Source organism: Triticum dicoccoides, chromosome 6A (assembly GCF_002162155.2).
Source record: "Triticum dicoccoides isolate Atlit2015 ecotype Zavitan chromosome 6A, WEW_v2.0, whole genome shotgun sequence".
NCBI lineage: Eukaryota > Viridiplantae > Streptophyta > Magnoliopsida > Poales > Poaceae > Triticum > Triticum dicoccoides.
In genome coordinates, this window is record NC_041390.1 from 18,339,672 (window position 1) to 18,346,760 (window position 7,089).

The 7,089-nt window shown below is 46.2% G+C and overlaps 1 non-coding gene across 1 annotated transcript; it reads left to right on the forward strand.

Moving 5' to 3' along the window:
• Positions 1–6,017: 6,017 nt before the first annotated feature.
• On the forward strand, positions 6,018–6,089 carry TRNAT-CGU. The gene has a single exon. It is a non-coding gene; the product is annotated as a tRNA-Thr (tRNA).
• The last annotated feature ends 1,000 nt before the right edge of the window (positions 6,090–7,089 follow it).

Genomic DNA, 7,089 nt, shown 5'->3' on the forward strand with positions numbered 1-7,089 from the left:
GTTGGTGCCACCAACCGAGACCAGAGGCCGCCGCTTCTCGCCCTTTGGGCTGCTGAAAAGAGGCCTTTGGTCTCGGTTGGTGGCACCAACCGTGCCACCAACCGGGACTAAAGGGGGGCATTACTCCTCTATTCTTTCTTCTCCTCTTTTTTTCTTCTTCCTCTTCTTTTTTTATCCTTGAAGCGTTGTCCAGGCCACCCCAAACCCTAGAGAAGCAGCGTCGAGGCCACCCCAAACCCTAGAGAAGCAGCATCGAGGCCACTAATTAATATTAGTTCTACGTTTGCCACTAATATATCCATCTGTGATGTTTGAATAATAATTGCCATGTTGTCAATATTTGTAGAAACTATGGACACCGCCCGAGACGAAGTACAAGAAGAGTTGTTGGGGGACATAATCGCATGAGGAAGTGATGCCGTCTGCTCGTTGTTTCTCAACGACACCGATGGTCTGGAAGTAGCTGGCTATGATTATGATGGCTCCGGTGACCTAATGCCGGTGCAAGAAGGAGACCGTGAGGACGGCTCCGGTGACCCAATGCCGGTGCAAGAAGGAGACCGTGATGACGTCTTCGGTGACCGAACCGAGTCCGGCCAGGTATATATATTAGTTAAGCTTCTGCTGACTAGCTAATTGATGCATTCATTGTTTTGGTATGTACACATATTAATTAAGTCTTTGTTCTTTTTTCTAGCCCTCCGGGTCGAGCACAACTTCGGTAAAGAGACGAGGCCCGAAGAAAAAGTTGAGCTCGGATGAAAAGTTTGAGATCATAGCAATCGCGCCCGACAGCCAACCGATTGAACCCCTTCGGAGAAAGAGCGCATTCGTTGCTCAGTGCGGGGTTTTGGTTAGGGACAAGATCCCGATCAGCATCCAGCAATGGTTAAAGCCGGCTACAGAAGACCCTGAGGTGTCTTATGTCAATGATATGCAGAAAAATGATCTTTGGACTGAGCTGAAGTCAAATTTCACCCTACCGCCAGAGGATGATCCAGAGAAGCCAGTTAAAAACCAATTAATCAAGTCTTTTGCTCTTAAGAGGATGGCAGAACTATTCAGGAGGTGGAAGAAAGAGCTGAATAAGTTTGTCGAAAATAATGAGACACCAGAATTCAAGGGCAGATATGAGAAGATCAGAGATCACTGGCCTGCATTTGTGGCCCACAAGACATCAGAAAAGAGTAAGAAGATGTCGGCAACAAACAAGCAAAATGCTGCGAATAAGAAGCATCACCATCGCACGGGGTCAGGTGGCTACCTCGTAGCCCGGCCTAAGTGGGCCAAGACTGAGAATGATCTGGTTGATAAAGGGGTCGAACCAGACACAATTAACTGGCCAGACCATTGCCGGACTTGGTTCTTCGGGGTTGGCGGAACCTTGGACCCTGTAACCGGGAAGTGCATTTGGACGAACGATCAAATGGACATACCAGTCAGGAAGCTTCAGCAGTATATCGAAGCAGCGCAGCAAGGGACGTTCTTTCCAGACAGAGAGAACGACGAGCTAACAATGGCCCTCGAGAATCCTGAGCACTCTGGACGAACATGAGGCACGCCAGGCTCCATTCCGTGGAAGGTTGGGTTTCCGGACGCAGGCGGTTACAAATCGTAGGAGAGGAGGAAAAAATTGCAGCAGACCCAAATGCAGGCGCTGCAAGCAAGGGTACAAGCGATAGAGGAACGAGAAGCAAATCGCAGCAAACGTACTGCCGAAGCTTCCCTCGAAGCCACCCCGCCATCTCAGCAGAGAAGCAGCGTGGCTTCCACCGAGCTGCTTCAGCCGGAGCATGCCTTGACGGCTCCTGCCAGCTATCCCGCGGATGCTATCACGGAGTCTCAAAATTGCCACCTTATGACGCAATGGATGAATTTGAAGGTCAAGGCGGCTGTTGGCTCTGTTTATCCTATTGAATCCGGCGCAACTTTTCATTGCCGGCCGATTCCAGAAGGATATGCTAGGGTGATGGTGGATGAAATAACAGAGGGATTTGAGGACCTCCAGTTTGACCACCCTACCGATGAAGGGGAGACTAGGCTGGGGTCTGCTCTGAAGACTCTATGCCTATGGCGGAAGGAGCTCATCAACCTTTCGAACTGGACGCCTCCGCCTCCTCCTCCTCATCCGGCAAGTCAGGGCACTCCGCCTCCTCCACCGCCTCCTCCTCCGGCAAGTCAGGGCACTCCGCCTCCTCCTCCGGCGAGTCAGGGCACTCTGCCTCCTCCACCGCCGCCTCCTCCGGCAAGTGACGATCGGGGCACTCGACCGGCTCCTTCTCCGGCGGGTGGCGGCACTCCGCCTCCTTCTCCGCCTGCGCCGACGCGCCCGAGCAGCCAGCCTCGTCCTTCTCCGCCTCGTCAGCAAAGGCGGAAGAGACCTGCCGCCGCTCCGGCTGCTCCGGCGCGTCGCAGTCCTTCTCCTCCGCCTCGTAAGCAAGTAAAGAAGACAACCGCTCCGTCTGCTCTGCCGGCGTCTAGCAGTACAGTCAGAGGCGGGAGGAAATACAAATTCGGTCCTTCTTGAAGACTCTAGAGAAGTTACGATACGAGAGGACCCCGGAGGAGAACGCCGAGATCGCACGAGAAGAAGTGAGGAACTACTTTGAAGGAGTGAAAGCAAAGAAACATCCACCTCCGGAGGAGAAGGTAGATCCGGTGAAAGCGAAGCGCACTCTGGCTGCCCTGACAAAACCACCCAAGTCTCCGCCAAAAGGAAACTATGAGCGCATTATTGGAAAGGAATTTGCCGAAGCGGAGCGGTCGGGAAGTACTGTCAGTGATCAAAGGCTGAAAGAATGACGATCTGGGAAACAAATTGCCTAGCTCGGCGAACAAGCGAAGCAATCATGCCCCCCGCTCAAGGTGCCTAGCGACAACGTCGCTAATGATCCGAGGATGGTGCCCGGTTATAGCAATCTTGGCGATTACCTGCCCAACGATGTACATTATGATTTCATGGAGGTGCAGATACAAAGATACGAGTACGGGAAGCCTCTCGTCAAAGATGAAAGATCTCTATCAACGATGATGCGAAGATTGCATGATTGGTACTTGAAAATATGCAGAGACTCTGGGGGGAGGAGTACTTTGTATGTGAAAGTTAAAAAGGAGCATGACCTCGTTGGAATTGAACTGTTGCCTGTTCCATTTGAGGAGTTCTTTCAGTTTTTCAATCAATTGGCCCTCGATAAAACAACGGTCGCCTGCTACTGTCTGTAAGTAGTACTACTTCTGTCATTAAGTCTCTCTATATAGCTCAGCTCTTTCATTGCATGTATTTATAATCATCCTCACTATATCATGCAGATTGAAGATCGCCGAATTGAAAAAAAGACAAGTCGGTGATATTGGGTTCATTAACACATATCTCATAGATGCAACTCAGGTTAAATTTCATGCCACAGATACCGAGGCCAACTTGCTACGATCGTTGGTAATAAATGAAAACAAAGATATAATACTCTTTCCTTACAACTTCAAGTAAGTGTTATTGTCTTGTGCCTATTCGGTTTCCCTTATATATTAGTCAAGGTTATAGTAATGTAATTGATGAGTTATGCATGCGTGTGCAGTTACCACTATATTCTCCTAGAGATTAAGCTTGAGCAGGGACTAGTAACCGTCTTAAACTCAAGACAAAAAGATCCCCAGGACTATGCGGACATGACTCAAATGCTCGAGAAGTAAGTTAAATCGATCATTATCCACCATATCAGCAACTTTGTTCATTTCTTGATATATCAAGTAATTGTTTTCTTTGTCTGGCAGGGTTTGGAAAAAATTCTCCAAAAAAGCTCCAGGACTCCCGAAGAAGCTGCAATTTAGACACCCGAAAGTAAGTACTATAGTAGCATGTTCCGCGCATCTCCTATTGATTCAAGCGCTAGTTTCATCAATACATTTGGCATTCTTGCTTATCAGTTTGATTGACCTCTATTTCTTGTAAAGTGGTTGTGGCAGGAACAAGAGAATGATTTCTGTGGATACTACGTTTGCGAGTCCATCCGCCACACGACCTGTGAGCGGGGCTACACTGACGAACAATATGAAGTATGTAAATAACAACATTCACAATTTTATTTTATTACCATCATTTGTGTTGAGTTTCATTCATTCATATATATATGTATTGACCCCCTTCTTCAAATTAGATGTTTCGGAAGCGGGATGAACTCCTAGCACCAGCTCGCATGCGAGCAATTCAAGAGGAATTGGCGGCATTCTTTCTTAACCACGTGATCGCTGAAGACGGAGAATACTATGTGGACCATGAGTCCGTATGATTATATTTGTAAGAGATAATTATTGTATATATGTAGCCGGTAGTGTCGGATAAATATACGAGAACTTGTTGTTCGACCAATCTCTCGGAGAAGGAGAGGTGGTCGATATCACTTCTCTCTGTATGCATATATGTTCATGCATGACGATCTTCTGTTTCCTTCGTTTGCTTACTAGCTAGCTAGCGTGTCTAGTCCTCTCTATACGTATGTATAGTACGTAGCGTCGACCAAGCACGGACATAAGAAAGAACACTTCTCTCTATTAATTATAGCTAGCTAACACAATATATGAAACACCTAAATTAACCCCCAACCCCCCCCCCCTTCAAAAAAAAAAACAAAAACCCCAGCCATAGAAATGCTGACGCGTGGATGCCTATTGGTTCCGATTGGTGCCACCAACCGGGACCAAAGGGTCTCCTGCCTGGGCTCCGCGCACAGGCCACGTGGAGGCCCATCTGTCCCGATTCTGGATTGAACCGGGACTAAAGAGACAGGGCATTAGTACCGACCCTTTAATCCCGGTTCAGGAATCGGGACTAAAGGGACAAGGCATTAGTACCGACCCTTTAGTCCCGGTTCAGAAACCGGGACAAAAGGCCCTTACGAACCAGGGCAACATGCCCTTTTTCTACTAGTGTTAGCTCTGTAGATACCATATATACTTCCTCTTCCCGTGCCACGAGTCAATGTTCCACTCAAGTACAAGTCTCCTCCTCGTCCATACAACATGTTAATTACAATTCCCCGGCTTACCAATTTTTCTATCCTAAGCATGGGAGATGTCAGGAAGTTCCCAAGGATCTATCTCATCCAAGACCAGATTACCGTAGCTAACATGCGAAGGTAGACAACTCCGGCCGGCACGCTCACCAGCCCTCTGTATACGATCTGATATTACGCATCGACTCGCCCGTGATTGTTGTCTTGTCCTTGGCGCGCTCCTGCACTGCCCTGGCCGTTACTTTGGACATCAGTGCTCTTTTTGCCTACGTGGTGGTCGATCAGTCGTGGATCATATGGCTTAATAGTATCTGTAATTGCAGAGATCGTTGCTATTTGTTTCAGGGATAGAGTAGGAATCGTGGGATTGTGCAGCTTTGTAGGATGTGAACAAAAATATGTAGCACCTGTTAATTATCCTTATACTAGAAATTACGGTCGGTGTTCATTCATGTGATACGAGCTGATTGATCTTTATACATACTCCCTCTGTGTGACATGTTAAAAAATATCTTATATTATGTCACGGAGGGAGTAGCATATAGCATTGTTGTGCACGATCAAGAGGATGCGAGTGGTATGGGCGTCCAAGCGAGAACATATCTGCAGCTAGCACGCTGCTCCCTTGCTGGTTTATGGTGTCTCCGTGTTCATGAACCACTTGAGCAGCACCTTTTTTTATTCAAACATTTGAATTTCAGTTTGAGTGGATCAAAATAATGGACAGTCGTATTGTGGAACTTTACAAACTAAACTAAATCCATCTGCACGTTGTGAAGTGAAGAGAGAAACAAAAAATCTGCTCTGGCCTCACATGAGCAGTGTACTTTGATTGGTCACAACTCATAGGGAAAAAAAATCGCCTTTATGTATTGTAACGTGCGTCCGCGTTGAGAATTTTTCGGCACATGTTGTAACATTTTCGCATTAATTAATTCATTCATGGAGGTCTCCATTTCTAAGAGTTCTAATATTAATAATGCAACAAGATTTTCTTTCGTCGGCAGAGCCTCCGTAGCATAGTGGTAGTGCGTTCCCTTCGTAAGGGAAAGGTCGTGAGTTCGATCCTCACCGGGGGCTTCAATTTTGTTTTCTTGCCAGTCTACTTCCCTTTCATCATGCAATAAAAACTTACATCTTTTTCGTGTCATAACAGTTCCATTACTTCATGTGTTCTGGAATCGTTGGATAGACATTGTACCAAGCCGTTATTAACCTTTGTTGGCAAAAAAAAAATTAGAGGACCACTTTTGTTTGAAGTTCTGAACATCAATTCATTTTTTGCTCAAGGATACATCATGAAAACATAGAAGGGGTGGCAAGAGAGCCAGTACAACGCTGCAAGGGGCTACAGTAGCGATTCACTGGTTTGTATTTTGTTTGGAAGAAGGGCCGATGAGCCTTTGTGTGTAATTCACCGTCAGTAATCGTGCAGATCATGCAGTAGATTACACAAGACATCAAAGACGACGGTCCTTTCCAAGATGAGCTAAAATCCAAAGCTTCAATTTTGTTTTCTTGCCAGTCTACTTCCCTTTCATCATGCAATAAAAACTTACATCTTTTTCGTGTCATAACAGTTCCATTACTTCATGTGTTCTGGAATCGTTGGATAGACATTGTACCAAGCCGTTATTAACCTTTGTTGGCAAAAAAAATTAGAGGACCACTTTTGTTTGAAGTTCTGAACATCAATTCATTTTTTGCTCAAGGATACATCATGAAAACATAGAAGGGGTGGCAAGAGAGCCAGTACAACGCTGCAAGGGGCTACAGTAGCGATTCACTGGTTTGTATTTTGTTTGGAAGAAGGGCCGATGAGCCTTTGTGTGTAATTCACCGTCAGTAATCGTGCAGATCATGCAGTAGATTACACAAGACATCAAAGACGACGGTCCTTTCCAAGATGAGCTAAAATCCAAAGCTTCAATTTTGTTTTCTTGCCAGTCTACTTCCCTTTCATCATGCAATAAAAACTTACATCTTTTTCGTGTCATAACAGTTCCATTACTTCATGTGTTCTGGAATCGTTGGATAGACATTGTACCAAGCCGTTATTAACCTTTGTTGGCAAAAAAAA